A 19,762-nucleotide genomic window follows, 5' to 3' on the forward strand; every position below is an offset into this window, starting at 1 on the left:
GGAGTTTAGAAAATTGTCGTCAGTTGATGTTTAGTATTACATCAAAATGGACGTGGTTATGCTTTATAATATTTTGGAGGATGAAGCAGATGAAGAACTATTGCTACTTGCGAATCATTTCCGTAATGAAAATGATGAAATGTTTAGTCAACGGAACAGGGAGGGTTGTTTCAGTACTTTAATTCAAAGGCGTCTAATTGACAATGAAACTAGATTCAGGGAATATTTTAGTGTCGTTTGAATTATTTAATTATATGCTAAATGCTTTAAAAGAAGATATAAGAAGGCGTCCAAGTAATCGGATTAAGAAACCAATATCACCGGAAGAGAAACTTAGCGTCACTCTAAGGTAAGTAAAATTATTGTACTATAGGTATATTTATCAAAATAAGAAAGGGACAATAAATATTTAAGTAATTTTCCATTTCAATTATATTATTCTTACTAGAATGATTCATATAAAAAATAAATACATATTATCTATTTAGAACTTGGAATATATCTAACCTAAGTCCTAACCACTGAGAGTTAATAGTAATTAAAATAAAGGAACAAAAAAAAATAAATATTTAAATTTACACCAATGTTATATGGAGATTTCATTTTAATAAAATAAAATATATATACTAACTTCGTACCAATCTGGTAATTTTCAAACTATAAAATATCAAAAAATAATTTTTTCTCAAAATAAAATAAAACTACATGAAAATTTTTAAACTTGCTTAATAAAAAAAAAAAACTAATATTCATTGAGATATTGTAAATAAGAAAAATTGAATTTCGCAGATGGAGTAGGATTTGAAATGTCCGAAACACTTGACATCGTAATGGAACACGAAGATTCATCGGCAAGTATTGTAGGAACTTGCAGATTCGATGAAAATGTTGATGTTGATGTCATTGTTTCTACAGGTGGTGTACTCGTAGTAGCTTTTGTTTTTAATAAGCGTAATTCCATTTCGGAACAATGTTAAATATCCTCATTTTGGCTTCCACAACTGATTCTGGAGGAAATGTTGAAACCGTTGACGCCATACTTTTTAAAAAAAGTTTGAATTGGATCAATAGATTCTTGTTGTTTCATTTCTTTTAACGCGACCAATCGCTCCTCTCGTCCTTTTTTAATTTCATCTAATATCTTATCTTGAGCTCTTCGTGTTGTTTTTTTTCGCACGGTTTTCTAAATGAATCTATCAAACTATGGTTTATTTCTGTATTCGGTAGTTTGTCATCAATGGGCATATCTAATAATGGTTCAGAACTTTTATTTTAAGTAACTGTTTCTCTGGCTCGATTTCTTCAGCTTGGTCAAAACTATCATTTACGGCAATTTCTGAGTAGTTTGTGTTGTCATTGCAACAAAGATTAAGTAAAACCAGATAGTACACTCTCGAAATCGTAAAAATGTCAACAAATTATAGTACTTCTCAAATCAGTGTGCCATTGATAGAAAAATTAAATTTTCTTTTTTTTTAATGAATTGGTAATATTTTTTAACTGTATGTTATCAAGAATTTCTCGTGATAACATTTTGTTTTGTTATTACATGGTAACAAGTGAGTTTTAACTTTTAACTGTTTTAAGTTTAAAGCATTTAAATATTAAAAATTAAAACTTTCTTATAATTTTTTTAACAATTTTGTTGATTTGGTGTTTTTGTACATTCTGTTTTGCTATCCTAAGTATTATGGAAGCAAAAAAGGGCATGGCTCTTCATATGCAGTGAAATACTGCAACAATAAGTAGAGGACCTCTGTTGGTGTTAGTTATTTCACTATACCAAAAAATTAAGAAAGGTAAAAAAAATGTTTATTGTATATAATTCATTTTACTAGTTAATAATATAAATTTCAACATTACCTACATTGCTATACCTATTTTATTTTATTCTTTAGACGTTCTAAGTGGATTGAGCAATGTTTGCCTGAATATATCGACAAAAATGCATTTGTTCAGAACCTTAGAATATGTAGTGAACTCTCAACTCTTTGAGGACAAAATGTTCCTTAATGTCAATAAAAAAAACAGGTTGACAGATTTTGCAGTTCCTACATTATTCAGTGGTATGATATTTATTCTGTAGATAGTACTGGCTGGTTTTTGGAAGAAAAGGGTACCCTTTACTAATAATTTAATTCTCACCAATTTTAGATGAAATTCTTGCTAAAAGAGAATCGAATAGTGATTTGACAAGAAACGAATCACATGATCTTTCTTCACCAATCGCATGCTCAAGTCCTATTCCGTGTACTAGTACAAGTAAGTTAATTAAATAATGAATTATAGATTTGTAATATTAAGACACATATGTAGGAACCTATTTTTAGTTTTTTTTTTCAAAATAAAATACTTTAATAATTCAGGCGAACCTTTTTTCTTTTATAAATATATTATTGATTTGTATTGTTATCATTTTAGGCTTATCTTTAAGTATTACCTCCGACTCATCTTCTCAGACACCAGACCATTTATCCTATTCTACACCTAGGAAAGTTGTTTTAAGAACACAATTGAAAGAAGCGAAGGAAAAAATTAAGAGTTAAGAAAAAACTGTTGCAAATTTATTTTAAAAATTACAAATTATTAGCTGAAAATGATTCCATAGATGTTTTTTTATAGCAATGTCAAAAATTTTTATCTCCTACTTTACTTTTGATTGTTAGGTCTCATTTAATGTGTAAATCTAGGAAAAAACCAGGTTATAGATATTCAAAATCACTAAAACAATTTGCTTTAACAATTTATTTTTTAGTTCCCAGAGTGTCTAACTTTATGAAAACAACTTTATCATTACCTAGTACAGATACACTTAAGAGAGCTACCTCAAAATTTGAAATGCAACCCGGTTTTAATGATTTCCTGTTTTCTTTTATAAACTTTAAAACCAAAAATTATTCTGCAGAAGCATTACAGTGCATACTTTGTGCGGACGAAATGTCTATAAAAAGTCATTTATTATTTGATAAAAAAAGATGAAATTATGGGATTCAATATAACGAACTGTCGCAAGACATATGAATCTGCAAAGTATGCACTGGTATTAATGCGTAGGGGTATTAATGTGAGTTGGAAGTTGCCTATAGCTTATTATTTAGTTTCAAGTACTTGTACTGGGTATGATTTACAAGACATAATTTTTACAGCATTAATAAGACTACAAAGTACACCATTAGATGTTAAAGCTTTCATTACAGACACGTGATCAAATTTTGTAGGCTTAAGTAATAATCTTAATATTACTCCTTCTCGTCCATATTTTTAAATCAATAATAAAAAGATTTTTTATATTTTTGATCCACCACACCTTTTAAAATCTACTAGAAATATGTTTTTTAAGCATACATTCAAAGTAGGCCAAAATATTATTGACAAAAAATATGTCGTGTCATTTTATAAGTAAGATAGAAATTGTAACTTAAAGTTAGCTTCCAAATTAACTAACCAACATATTTATCCAAATGCATTCCAGAAGATGCGTGTATATCTGGCAGCCCAGTTGTTTAGTGCCACAGTTGGAGCTGGCTTGGAAACATATTTAGACTTGAATAAACTTCCTTCTGATTCAAGGCCTACAATTGAATTTATTAAAAATATGGATAAATTACTTGATATTTTTAATTCTTATAAAAGGCCTAATTCTAAAGATTATAATAGACCATTTATAAATTCTCAACTTCAAAAATCACACCTATTATTTATGGAAAATTTTTTTACATCTTTAATAGTTTTAGATAGAAATAATAAAAATGTAACTAACAAAATGAAGTTTATAAGAGGATGGTTAGTTTATATTGCTAGCTTAATAATTTACTGTAGCAATCCTTATCTTCTATAAATATCAGACAAAATTATGTTTTATTCACAAATAGGATAAATCAAGATTGTCTTGAGAACTTGTTTTGTACCTTTAGGCAGAAACAAGGAAATAATTTCAACCCAACTCCTGTAAAATTTTATTATTCATTTAAAAACATATTTTGCTTGAATTATTTTAAACATTCCGACAATGCTAATTGCTTACAAGATTTTGATGACATTCTATCAGAAATTTCAGATCCTACCAATACCGAGGTACAAAATATTATGTTTCCAGATAAAACTCCATTTAAATTTAAAACTTCAATACCAGTAGCATCTGTTGATTATCGGGATTAGGAATTGCCTGAACAAAATGTACTGACCTATATTTGATTAAAAAATGTTTGGAAACACATGTTTGTGACATTTGTATAAATTATGCAAAATTTCAAAAAAATGTAGAGCTATCTTTTTTATTTTCTTATTTTAAAGCCTATGGAAATTCTGAAAAATCCACTTTTGGAAACCTAATGATGCCTCATTCAGAATTTTATAACTACATAAACAGTTTAGAAACAGTTTTTATTAATCGTTTCCTTATTTTAGCAGCTGAAAATAAGGTAGGTGAAAAATTAAAACTAAGCATGCTATCAGTTTATTATTCTCATCCATGTGAAAATTTTAAGAAAGAATATCTTTTAAATTTATTTATAAGATTCAGAATTTTTTCATCAGTTAAATTTTTAAATAAAGAGATGGTTTCTGAAAAGGTTAAGAAAAATAGAAAATTGGCAACATTAAAACATTTATAATTATTATTTATTGATTATTAATTATCATTGTTTTGTGTTTTTATGTATCAATATGGATAAATAATATGGTCTACACAATTTGGAGCTGACTGAAAATAGTGGATTATTAGCGCATCACAATATTAAAATAAGTATATTATGTCTAAATTTAGTTTTTGTATAATAATTTATTTATAGGAACTAATGCAGTATAGTTACCGGCAATTTTTTTAATTGTTTTTTCTAAATGTGTGTTCATGATTAATTTTATAATACTTCCGAAAAAGTGTCTCTTTACTTGCTTAATTTTATGTTACTTTTATGTTATGGTCAAAAGTTCCAAACTAAAAAGTTAGGAAGTTTTTTGACCATAACATAAAAGTACCATAAAATTAAGCAAGTAAAAACATACATTTTTAAGAAAATATTTCAAGCAATTACATAAACTGCATTTATGCCTAATTATAATCTAACAGTACTTTTTTATATATATATTTCATGTACTTATAATGTTTGCATATTTTGTGTTTTTTTAAACAATACATACATAATAATATTAAGAATATAATACTGTTTTTATCTGTGTACAATATTATTGTATATTTTGTCTACAATATTTACGTTACTTCCTCTTGGTCCTACTGCAACGCGCAGTCACCAATCAGATACTGTTATTTGGAAAACTATTGTTCTATCCCGGAGTGTACGATCTGGTTTTACTTAATCTGTGATTGCAGGCTATTTTTTCTACCGAAATGTTCGATGTAGTTCTGAAAATAATTAAATAACACATAAACATAAAATGTATTGATTTTAAAACTGCGTTTTTTAATTTTTTTCTATTTTCAAAAAAAAAATGTAAGTACAAGTAATACCTTGTAGTTAAAAATTCATAATATTTTTATAATCCTTATCTAAGGTTTAAAAATTCAATATAATATAATACATAATAATATACGACTTATAATTTTTTACCTTTTTTCGTTTTCGATGTTATCTAAAAAACTCGATGAATCGTCATTGTACTTCGATTTTGTTGTAGCTGCTGAACCGGTACCTAATATTCGTTTCTTTAAATTTTTTTTATATGAATCTCTTATTGTGCGCCATCTTGTCTTTCAATCATTTACTGAAAATAATTTTAGTGTATTATTTATATTTTACAGATTTTTAGCAACCGGTGAAAGTTATAGATCCCTTGCTTTTCAATTCCGAATATCTCACAGTTGGATAAGTACTATTATAAGGGAAGTATTAGTTGCTATTTGTCATCGTTTAAAAAATATAGCTATACCTGAACCAACGCAATGTAGTTTGTCGAAAGTAGCCAACGATTTCTATGAAATGTGGAATTTTCCGAATTGCTGTGGCGCCATAGACGGGAAGCACATACAGATCGTTTGCCCTGATAACTCTGGATCGCTGTTTTTTAATAACAAGTCATTTTTTTCAATTGTGTTATTGGCTTTAGTTGACGCGAATAACAAGTTTCTGGTAGTAAACATAGGATCGTATGGTAAGAAGGCGATACAGGAATTTTCCCTAAATCTAATTTGGGCAAATCAATATCAGCCGGAGAATTCAAATTTCCAGAACCAAAATGTTTACCAAACACTGATGTAGTCTTTGCACATGTATTTGTCGGTGACAAAACATTTAAATTGATGGAGACAATGATGAGGCCTTATCCCCGAAACCAATCAAAACTAGATCCAAAGAAAGCCATTTTTAATTACCGCTCGAAGAACCACAGAAAATACGTTTGGCATAATGTGTCAATAATTTCATGTATTTTTCACGCCAATTAATATTCTGCCTGACACAGTCGACAATTTAATAATGGCCGCATGTATTATCCATAACCTGTTACGAGAAGAACGAATGTTGTGTCCTATGGAATCGATAGACAGAGATCCCATAACAGACGTTCAAACGAACACGATCATGATACAATTTGGTGCAGTTGGAGGAAATGCAACACATGAAGCTTTTCGAGTGAGGGAAACTTTTAAAGATTATTTTAACAGTAGGTCAGGATCAATGAGTTGGCAGCAAAAACACGTGACTCGTACTAATTGAGAAGATAGTGTTGTTATATATTATATTGACTGTTTACAAAAATTATAAGTAGTCCAAATTTGATTTAACTATTTTCATATATTCAGTGTAATATTATTTATAATGTAAAATTAAGTTTATTATATTAGATATTTCATATTTCAGATGATTTTTTTTACATTTAAATCAGTATAACTGTATATTATGTAAAAAACTTAAAATCATACGCTGTGAAAAAAATTGTGTGTTCTTTACATTTGTAAGTACCTACATTATTTATATTTATATAGATCATATGAACATGATAAGTTTGTAATGTTTGTATTCAGATTGTTTTTTTACTGCAAATTGCTATTGTATTAAATAATATAAAAAATTAAAGTATTATTCTATTTATTTCATATAATATGTTATGTATAACACTCAACTTCCTATATTAAGTTTTTTTTTTTTTTTTTTTTTCATAATTAACGTTTGTTATGACTTATGAGTTATGAGTGAAAAATGAATATGCCAACGTCGTCGGTACAATAAAATCAAAAAATATTCAGTACAACCGATTGTACAAATATGTTGGTATGCCGCGAGTCGTAAACGTGTGTATCAGTTCCACTGCATAGAGTTACACCCCCTGATCACAATTTACATTATATTTATTCATCCATGAATATTTTCTTCTTCTTCTTCTTCTTCTTCTTCTGGCTTTCATAACTCTCCAAGAGTTTTCGCCGCCATCACCAAATCACTCCACTTATCACGATCCTGCACAATCTCCCTCCAATCCTGCACTCCAAGATCTTCCAAATCCTTTTCTACAACATCCAACCATCTCTTCCGAGGACGACCCCGTGGCCTTTTTCCTTCTGGTTTCCAATTCAGTACCATTTTGGTTACTGCATCAGAATTCCGCCTCATGACATGTCCTAGCCATTGTATCCTTTGACTCTTTATGAAACCATTTATTGATACTATTTTTAATTCCTCCTTCAGTTCTTGGTTGAACTTCCTACGCCACTGACCTGTCTTTGGGTCTTTTACCGGGCCGCATATCTTTCACCATATTTTGTTTTCAAAAGTCTTTAGTCGTCGTTCTGTTATAGGTACTTGTAATAGTCCATACTTCACAACCATATGTTAGTATCTGTCTTATGATTGATGTATATAGTCTTATTTTTGTTCGTTTTGAAAATAACTTAGACTTAAAAAACTTTAGCAAGGCGAAAAACGCTCTCTCTGCTTTTGTTATTCTCGACCCGATCTCATAGGACCAATCATTTATAGTATTAAGTAGTGTACCTAGATACTGAAATTGTTCGACTTTTTTCATATGGTAACGTCTCTAAAACATCTAGCGATGTGTCCATGTCTAATAGTTCCATTAATTTTGTTTTGTCTGCGTTTAGGGCTACCCCTATTCGTTCTGCTGCGTGTCAAACTCATCTAGAGTTCATTATTTTACATTTGATCAACTGTAAATTGCTTAGAGATTTTAATTGGAAGTCTAAAAATAATAAAAACCAAACAGTTGCTAAACTTAAGATTTTAAAGAATGTTTGATCCTCATTTCTCTAATTTGTGTATAATTATTAAGTACCTAACTACCTACCTATTATAATGTAATTTTTTAATTACTTTTTTTATGTTTTATTAGTGTTTAATTATTATTATTTATAGATTATCATTAAACTCTTAAGTACATAAAATGTAATAATTATATTTATATTATCTATACAATACTTTTATTTATAATTGTTATTGTCTTAAATTTTAATATTTTAGATCTGTTCCAACCTGTGTTTACTTTTGTTTTAATCTTTGGTTATAAAATAATGTATGTTTGTTAATTTGTAAAAGTGTAAAATCACAGCCTTTTTAAAATTTATTATCAATAATTTTAGATGGATATGTAAGTTTTAAAGTTGTTTTATTTAAAATAAAAATATTTTGCTAGATCCTAAATCAACTATGGTACCTATATTCTCATTGATAAAATATAAAATAAATTAACTACGGTGCGTGTATTCTCATTGATTAAATATAAAATAAATCAATAATGTTCCTTAGTGTGCTTGAGTTGCTTTTGAATAATTATTATTTGAAAAAAATAATTATTTTACTTAAAATTAACATTTTAAACTTAACTTTATTCAGCAATCATCATAGTAGTGCCATGAGAAAACATAATATTCGAAAATAAAATAACATTATGATTAGCCATTCAGATTTAGCATTGATTAAATATATATGTAATATTCTGTGGATTTAGTAAATAACAATATTCAATTTAATTTATATTCTTGGAATTCTTCTTATCGCGGTTTATTTTTATTCTACCGGTTTGTGTATTGTGTACAGTTTAGTATTTACCAACGCTATCTATTGTCACATAATCCGTACTAATTTACGGGTTTCCATTTTGCGTATAGCTATGGGCTATCTATGTATATTTAATCAATGCACTCACGTAAAAAAATGTCATCAAAAATGAGAACGCCGTGCTTTTCAGTATCACTTAAAAGACTCATTTTAGTTTTGTACAATTTGAAAAATTTTTCATCAAAGCCACAATCTGATTTCACCATTGTTAAATAGTTGCGAATTGTGCGAGAACAAGGTAAGGGCAAGATATCTTGGTCTCTTAAAAAATGTATGTTGATGATGACCTTTTAAGTAATAATTATTGGATAAACATAAATATATTACTAATTATTGGTATAATTTTAATATATGTTATAACTCATAATTTATAATAATACCTTATGTGAAGCAAAGTACAAAGAAGTATCCAATTTTCAGAATACCGCCTGTTAGTTGGCTTTACTGAACAACTGTTTAAAATATCTCTGATTAAAGTTTGTTGTGATTCATTTATATTATTATTATTTAAAATGTCATTTTATGCACGAGAAGACATCTTTTTCATTTCAGATTGTAAGCCTTCTAATTGAACCCGTATTTTTTCTACTTTCTCTTTGTACCTTTATAGATTTAAAAATTTTTGAAGTTCAAATTACAATGTTTGCGTGTGTAAAAATGTTACCTTAAATTGGATTTTTGTATATTATGTTCAGCCTTTTTTTAAAATCATTAATGTTTTTTTACGATTTGGGGTTAATGTGCTACTAATTCGCTGTACTCTATTTTTTATAGTTTTTTCATATTTTTTTACACGAAAACCTGTACTTAACCATTCACACTAAGTAAACCTTTTTACATTAGGATTGTGTAATAAATATAAACATTTTTCATGTCTCCAAATATCATTTTTATTTTTAATGCCATGTTTTACCTAAATACCTAAATATTTAAAAAAAAAAATGTTTATTCAATCAAATATTGTTCGATCTTTTCGTTCATTTAAACCCGCCACTGTTTGGCGGCAAGTGGTGACCACGCTCAGCCACCCGCAATGTTGGTCAGCCTGATGCGCTCGTCACCTTGGTTCGGGTAACGACGCGTCTGCCGACGCCACCGTGCTGCGGTGTGTGTGTGTATGTGCGTTGTTGTTGCGTTCGCTCGTGATCTCCGTGCAGCTCGACCGTTTGTTTTATTATTATTTTTGAAAAAGTGTGCTCTCACTTATTTCTACGTCTGTTCCGTCGCCATGTTTTATGCACTTTGCTTTTAGTGCTTTTACGTATTTTATACTTGTTATTGCTCACGGCCGCTCTTGCCGTTATTAACGTATTAAGTCACTGGCTCGGGAACGCGTTATTATATTATTATTATTATTGGCATCAATTTGGAACGTGCTATGTGCAGCTTCAGTTTGGTCATCATCTCAAGCCATACCACGACGTTGCTGTTCGTCGTCCAGCCTAGCGGTGTTCCCCGTCTCCCATATATGTTTAAGAAATATATAATATATTTTATTGTCAATTAATCACAATAATTGTGTATTCCTTAAAAACATTCCTTCTCACAAGGGTTCTGAGGACCGAGCGTCTGACAACATCCCTCATACGGACTTGTCAGCGCAACACAAATATTGTTTTACATCTTAGTTCTTCCTTTTCAAACCAACACATTTCTTACCTTTATAATTCAATGCACTCGGGCCACCTGTACATACACCTTTTACATCTGATAAATGTATTAATTTTTCTATTTCCAGGTTTGAAAACTTCAATATCTTAGGCAATAGCATATCTTCTTCACTAAATATATTGTCATATATATAGCATCTTACATATTGATCTTTGGTTATGACAATTTGTTTTTCAACAACAATTTTTTCAAAAGTATTCATCATATCGAGTTTAGTGCAAAAAAAATATCAGAACTTCGGTATTAATATAATGGTACCAACCATTTGACAGCGTTATATTATTTTTAATATTTTCCAAAAAAGAACAGTCAGTTGTTTTATCCAAAACCTATTACCAATTTATATGAACATTGCATAATTATATTGTTTAGTTAAAATTGAAGTAACTTTTTTTAATTGTTAAAAGTAAATAACTTTCTTCATACTATTCAATGCCGAGTGGTTTTGAACTGGCCACAACAATTGTTTCCTACATTTAACAACTTTTTCAGGACTTTCTTCAATAACTCTTTGTGTAGATTGCTATTAAATTATATTTTTCGTTGGTTTTAACATATTTATTGTATCCTACCAAAATGTATTACATTAATTTACATCAGCATTAAAAATTCCATGTTCAACCATATTAAAAATTTGAGGAATTGCACCTCCGCTAAGCTAGGTTTCACTTTTTGAGGAAAGTCCAAACCCTAAATTATGTAAAGTATTTCTTTTTTAGTTTGTAATTGTTTCTTATGTACGTACATTAAAGTTCAAATAATAGTTAAGAGGATATCTGTGCAATATTTTTTTCCCTCAAACCCAGAGTGAGGAAACAAATAGTGTGCTGATGTCCTCTTAAATTTTACCAACTGTTTTTTTAAACTGTATATTTTTAATATTTAATTAATATTAACTCCAGTTATAATATTATGTACAATACCTCAACACCAGCATAAGTTTTTATTATATCTTTAGGGAGAAAATGTTTTTCACAAATAATTTTGGCATCACATCCATTAATTTTTTTAATAATTTCTGTCCAAGAAGAAAAAGATGCATTTGGAATACTAAACTTTTGCAACTAATTATACAGCACTTTCAGGACATTTTTAAAAATGAATACCTTATATTTAAGATGCAAGTGTATACTAATAAGTAATAAGAACAAAATATGAGTCTTTCATAATGTGTTTTATTATAATTTCATGACAAGCTTAGACCAGATTTAATACAGATTTTAACAAGTTATTTCGTCATTTGCAATATTCTACATGTTCATTTTTGTTTTATTATTGTATTTTCCAACAAATAGCGCTTCAGCTTCATAATTTCTCCCACCACAAAAGTCAGTATTAAAACCTGACCGCATATTTTATCGTCGTTTCCAGTCCATATTATCTTAGTTCATGGTTCATCCAATTTGATAAACTGATAAGGTGCATGTTCATGTTCTACCGCCGTGTTCACAACATCAACCATAGGATATTATCAAACCCATCTCTATAACTTCCCGTCATTCAAAATAATTTGAATAAATTTTGTTTGAGTGAGATATCAAGAAAGAATGTACAATAAAATTTTTACATTATAAAATATAATTTTTGTTGCATTTATTTCTTTTAGTAGGAGCAAAAAATATTTTAACCCTTTTATGCAACCCTTTTAATGCATAATTATTTTTTGTTGATTAAGTATGTAAATGACCATACAATATCAATATACACAGCAGCCCATACTACTTTACAAAGAAAAGCATGTTTTAATTTATAACACCTAGATAATTTATCATGAATAATATTTTATTATATCAAAAATAGACATAGACTTTTTAACATAATTATTTATACATAATAATAAAAGATACATAAATAATAATATTAAATCATCTTAAAGACTAAGAAGTTTGGTCAACACAAGTATCACATTAAAAATACATCATAAATTACACAACATTTAAAGTTTTCTGTTTTTAGGCTTAGGGCCTATAAAAGATCTGTTGGTTCTGGTTAATGTAGTATAAATCCTAAACCTAATGAATAAATTTAACAAATGATATTTGGGAAACTGAAGACAAGTATGTTCAAAATATAGAATACTCATCAAGTTTTTTATTTTTTCTCCAACTTTTGGTAATGGCAACAAAATTGGAAAGTTATTATTGAATATTTAGTCCAACTCATACACATACTGGAAAAAATTTGAATCTGGAGTCATTAATGAAGAAAATATTGAAGTTGAATCCTGTTGATGTGTCTTTAAGTAAGTGAAAAAGTGTTCTCTGGAAAATTCTGTTGTAGATCGAGCGTATTCCAAACATAAATCACAAGAATGAATTTTTAAGCATTTACTAATTAAATAACCACATATGTATATGAATGCATTTATTTCAGGTAATGTCAAAGACCTATAATGTCTATCATCAACACTTAAATTATTCATTTGAAAAATTATTTTCAACTGTTCTACTGGTGTATTGCTTATATTGGTTAAAACACTGTCTAAATCTTTTATGCAATTTACTCCATCATTGTGTTCAAAATAATTTAGACTAAATATTTTTTTTAAAGTACATTGGAACTGTATAGTTGTTGGATTTATGCAATTACCATTTTGAATACGAATTTTGCCAAATAAATTTTCCAGGGAATCTTGATTTAACTTTCTGGTAAATAACTTCAAATCATGATAAATTAAACATAAATTTTTATGCAAGCGTATAAGACCACCAATTGAAATCATCCAACCTTTTAAAAATTTTATAATGTAACTCTTCACAACATCAACCCATTCGTTTTTTACAACATCAAACTTCTGAATTTTCAGGTTCTTGAAGAAATTGAGCTTAGAAAGTAAGAATTTTTTTTGATAGAGATAACCTTTTAAGGGATAACAAAAACGTTTTTGGCCAGTTGGCTCATCTTCCTCTTCAATGTCGGATTTAGTAGATTTTGAAGTAGGTCTTGAATTAAAGATATCGAACAACTTATCCATTGAATCTATGAACATAATTGTATCTTTCGATGTGGTTGAAAGAGATTTATCTGATACACACACCACTGGAAACAGTTTTACTAAAAATTTGTGAATCAAACTTATTCTTCATTTTTTTAAATGCGCCTGAGTTAATATGTAGGTCTGTTAATTTAGGTGCCAGGCGGTGAGTGCGTTGTTTATCAGCTTCATAAAATAACTTTAAATGTTTGCTTTCAATAATATTGTCATCAGATACAAATCAGTATTTATAAAAGTTATTTCTTGTCGATTTCAGCAAGTGAGGAGGGTCAAACATATAAATAACTCCTTGGGATCCAACATTAAAATAAGGGTGTTCAGGTGTCACACCTACACTGCCAGAGAATGACTTAAAATTTGCACCCATATCTGAAATCATAACTTTGACATTGAAAAAAATACTTCTTAATTTTAATACACAATTAAAAATTATATTTTTCAATGAAAAAGGATGTACCAACAAAAGAATATCCTAAAAGCTGTTTTCAAGAATCATGTAAACCTCTTATCATAAGTACCAAAACCGTTTTTGCAATGTCGCATACTTTATGAGTCTCTTTTTCGTGTAATCCAATTATTTCATCTTTAGTGTAATTATAGTATAGAAATGATTTTAATGACATTTCGTCGGCACATAGAAAGAACACATTTCTTCCCTTTAACATTCATAGTTTGTCCTTTCAAAGACAGTACATTTAAAACAAAATCACTGATTCCAATGCCAATTTCCCATTTTTTGTTATCCTTTGTAACATTCTGACGCTAGGTAAACCCATGTTTTTTTAAGGAATCTGTAAGCCTTGGGTCCATAAATATGTATCATTAAAGCAAATTGCTTGTTTTTTGCTGTGTACCTCTTTCCTTTATTTGATGTAGAACATAAACAATCTTGATTTTTGACAAAATCAGATATTGACTTAGCAGTAAAAATGTGTCGCACATATTTTCAAAGTCTGATAATGTCGTGTTGCATCAAGTCTTTGCTGTAAATTATCATTACTTAACTTAAGGTTATCACGCTCTCTTACAGTTCTTTTAAATTTTGATTTCATTTCTGCAAGTGTCCCTTTTAGTTTGATTTTTCTCGGAGTATTTTTGGTCAAACTTCTTTCAGTTTGTGTTGAAATCAAAGAATCTGAGCTATAGTTATAATTATATGAGATAGGTGTTGAACAGCTTACTGAGTACAAAGGTGAATTCATAAATGGTGTTTCGGAAAATAATTTGACTGGTTTAAAAATAGTAAGTGGACTAGAGATCAAATCTAAAATAAACAACTAAATTATTAATTGATATTCTATTTTAGAGTTTGAAAATTAGATTTAAAAATACAGAGCATATTTATTAGTTTTTATACTATTTTGAAAACTGCTAAAATATGGACAATAGTATTGTGAAATATTATTATAAATATTACAATTACAATTCACATTATAAACTTTGAACTTAAATTTTAGCATTTTCTTTTACAGTCTTATATTTATAATTTATAATTCATAATTTATAAGTAATAGACTACATTATATGTAATTTAATAATATGTTTAAAGTTTACCAAAAAGGTATAATACAAATTTCTTAGATATGGAAATTATTTTAGAAATGCTTTGTTAATACAAACATATTAATGTTATTGATAGGTATTAGTTAGGAGAAAATTAATATAGCTGCAGCAGTTAATGGTTCAGTGTCTTGTATTGGAGTAAAAATTGATAACTCATGAGCACTTTCTGCTGGTTGATTTAAAATCTCAGCGATTTCAGGCATCAGATTTTCTGCTCTACCAGGAAATATTGTAGGTACCACATTCTTCAACAACCTATTAGTGTTACTAATATAGCAAGATGCATCGAAATGGCAAGAGCATACGGTTTTGTGTTCAATTCTATCTGTATCTTTCAATTTACAATTTTTAAGCCAAATATCACTCCTATAATTAGTTAGATGTATATAATATTAGATACAATAATCTTTTATAGTAATAGTTTAGGTAAATGGTTAATATAGATGTACCAGATATATAAAAAACATGAATAGTAAATCACATAGGCTACACCATTTATAAACTATAATCCATACAATTATATTACAAATAATATAGGTAAAAACATGGCATAAATTTTCAAAAACGTTGAAAAAATAAACTTTAAGTGCTTACTGAATTAGATGTTTAGGAAATCGATGAAATGATACAGCACACAACACACGTTGGGCATTTTAAAGACACTGGAAAGTAGAAATATTAAAAATCACAGCACTCAATACGATTACAATTAAAAAAGCATAGATAATAGAAATATTTGAAATAATTGAATTTAAAAAATTACTAATTACTAATTGAAGGGTGGTACTGCAAAACGTGCTAGTGCTAAACTGAATTTTTCGGGCTGAATAAACGCACATCAGCTGCAGCTAGATTGGATGAAGGCAATTTGATTGGTGACAGATTGGCTGACTTGGGAGAACGAAAATTGTTGGCAAAACAAAAATATTGGGACCAAAAACTGTCTCTTTTAGCTGAACAAAATAGCTATTTGAAATCTATTAGAGATAGCCTTCTTACAAACCACAATAACGAAAAGAGTAATAACAATTTTATATTTATTTATTTCCAAAGCATATACCAATACTAATTTTTACAAAATTGTATTAATCTTTTAATTGATTTATTTTTTCTAGCATAATGGTAATGGAGTTCTTTTCCTGTAATCCTTCATTCTCTTTAAACATTCATTCTCATCAATCCTTCATTCTCTTTTTCTTATACTATAACTTGGTTTAATGTTGTTGTTGTATCTACACCTAACAGATTTTTTAAATTTTATTTTATATTATTCTTATTTTTATTAAATCTTTTTCTTATACTAACTTATACTAACTGTTTCTAATATCATATTTCAAAATTAATTCTTAAAAATAAAAATTTCTGCTTATTAATTACTATTAATATTTATAGTTTATGACTAACTTATTAATTATATTAAATTATAAATATATATTATTAATTCATAATTAAAAATTATTTAATTGCATTACTAAATATGTTGAAAATGCTGTACAACACTTGCTCTCACTCTTCTTCCGTTGTTTAAATCATTGTTTACATTTATCTGGGGCATTCCATTGTCAGTCTGTACATGCCAAAATCTATTTCTACCCCATCATTCAAATGTTCAGGGTCAGGTTCATTATATGTTATGCACATATTATGCAGTACCACACATGCATTTATTATTGCTGTAGCTTTTTCAGGTGCATAATGGAGCACTCTGTGTTTCAATAAGCACCTATTAAATGATGTAATATAGATAAAATATGATATAGTTATATATGAAGGCATATAAAACCAAATGATGTATAAATACCTAAATCTCATCTTTAATAATCCATTGCACCTTTCTATTAAACTCCTAGCCCGCATTTGTTTGGTGTTATAGAGTTCTTCTTCTTCATTTACTGGATTTTGGAATGATATTAATAGCCATGGTCTAAGTGCATACCTAGAATCACCTATATATAATATATACCATCCTTCAATTAGATCCAATACAATTTTCTATTTTTTTTATAAAGTAATAAAATATAAATATCTATATAAAAATTGTACAAGATTTATTATATTTTACAATGAACTAATACCCAAAAGATAGAAACATTGCGTCTGCTTAATTCTTGAACTATCGGTAGTACATTGCAATTGTTCCAAATGTGGCTGTCATCTGTACTACCAGGATACAGTGCATTCACACTTAATATTTTTAAATTGGCATCACAAATCTGTTTTTAATTAGCAATTATATTATAGTTGGATCACAATATTTATTTAAATTTTAAAATCCATTGTATCCTGGGGAAAGTGACCGGCCAACAACATATGAAAGTACACCAAAAATAATAGAGAAATGTGGGGAGGGGATCAAACATTTTTATTTATTAAGTTTTTTATAAAAGCAATTTATATTTTTTTCAACTTATGAACATAATTTAATTTTTAAAACTATTCTATTGTACTATCAACCAATAATATTGTATATGTTTACAATTAAACTCTAAATTTAAAAAATATATTATTATAAGCGTCACTTCCCCCTGGGACACATTGTATTACCTATATATATATATATATATATATATATATATATATATATATATTATGTATGCTATTTAAATGTCTTACTAATTGTGTATTTATTGAATGATAGTTTTTCCTATTTACATAAATATGTTCAGGATAATTATGTTCTGCTCCTAGATTTCCTGATGGAGCTACAATAGCAATATGAGTGCAATCTATGCACCCACATACTCCAGGAAATCCTGTTTTCATATAAAATCTAATAAATTAAAAATATTAATTAGTAGGTAGTGTGTGAAGAGTATCACAAACTGTGTATTATAATCAGTGGCAGAACTCAGTCAAAGAGGATATAGTATATATTGGAATGTTATGTATTCTATTTTATAAAAACATACCTATTATGGTACTAAACTAAAATAGGTAGGTACAAAACCGATGGCAAAGTTGGTAAAATGATGTAAATTATTATAGAGAATTCGATAATGGTCATAAACTCATAAATCATAAGAACTCTTCAAGGGCGGATACAGAAATCCTAAACGGGGGGGGGGGGGAATCTGGCTATAATATATACGTATATGATTACATGAATATTAATTAATTATAAATATACCAATTAATTAATAGGAATAATGAGGCATAGGAATTGTCCCCCTTGTATCCGCCCTTGCTCTTTTTATTGCATTTGAGGTTTATAAATATCTCATGAAGTTTGACACATTTATTGTGCAATATTCTGTATAAGCTCCGACCTTCCAATTTTAATTTACCCATAACTATGTCTATACTTCCATACCATTCCTAACTATATTCTATAGATTTATACCTATACATACTCATTTCGTAACTTTCTTAATTCTTCGATATTTTTAGGAAATTTGACCCAACTATTAAAAATAGTTGGTCGATTAAGTGCATTAGTTACTTCACTAATGCTGCGTGATACAGTAGGCTGAGATACAGCACTATATCTACTATTTCCAGTAGGTAATTGATAAGACCCAGTTCCAAAAAATTGCAATGCGATTAAAACCTAAAGAACATTTTAACGTAACATATAAAAAAGTATATAATATATATATATATATTATATTAGGTACCGATGTGGCGATGTCCTATATAGATTTATTATATATAATATGATCGCACTAGATGCTCCTGTCACCGCGGTTGGCACCTAGAACTCGCACACCCTGGACCAGATACTAGGAGCTGATATAAATATATATATACAAGCTAATTATAACCATAAAAATACAAAATAATTTATTATAGTTAATACATAAAAGAAACAATACATTAGCTGAGATGATCAGTCTCAGACTAATAAATACAATTAATAAGACAGTCAGACCAAATAAGACTGCTAGATACTCTGTCCCATACCAGAGTACCTCTAATACAATGAGTGTTATAATATATACAGATAGATATTATATTATATTACAATTATACAACAAAGGTGAATGAGACAGCTGCTCAATGCACAATACGTAAGAGGGACCTGGATGCTGAACTGCAAACGAGCTGATGTATCCGACTTGAGCTGGAGCTTGTAACCACGAGGTTTTGGGTCCGAACTGGACGGTGTGAGTGAATATAATCTCACTGATATTGCTGCGAACTGCAGAACAATGGACAGCGAGCTACTGGAGCCTGTTTTCTATCGCCAATATAACGGAAGACAGAATCTGGAGGATCTTCCACAATAACGGACGGTTGTACAGTAAAACCAACGCGTTATATACAACAACAAAAAACGTTGTCGTAAAAAGACTGTTGCGAACGGCAATATAATAATAATCAGCGACAACAACAACACACACATACGTATACTACGAACACACTGTCGTGACCGTTGCGCGCTTCATGCCGACGACCGGGATGAAGAGGAGCGTCTCTTGACCAGTGTTGCCAACCTAGGGCAGTGGGACTGGGCAGCGCGAACGCAGGATGTCGAAGTCCGAACATAATATGTACCTTATCTTGAACA

The 19,762-nt window shown here is 28.9% G+C and overlaps 2 pseudogenes; one reads left to right on the top strand and one right to left on the bottom strand.

Annotated features, from left to right (window-relative positions):
- Positions 1-742: 742 nt before the first annotated feature.
- LOC149059374 (uncharacterized) lies at positions 743-5,713 on the bottom strand (annotated as a pseudogene).
- LOC149059375 (uncharacterized) lies at positions 1,505-3,205 on the top strand (annotated as a pseudogene).
- Positions 5,714-19,762: the final 14,049 nt, after the last annotated feature.

The sequence above is a fragment of the Diuraphis noxia genome, unplaced genomic scaffold (genome assembly GCF_037042655.1).
Source record: "Diuraphis noxia isolate RWA-SAM2 unplaced genomic scaffold, SU_Dnox_SAM2 contig0001, whole genome shotgun sequence".
In the NCBI taxonomy this organism is placed as follows: domain Eukaryota; kingdom Metazoa; phylum Arthropoda; class Insecta; order Hemiptera; family Aphididae; genus Diuraphis; species Diuraphis noxia.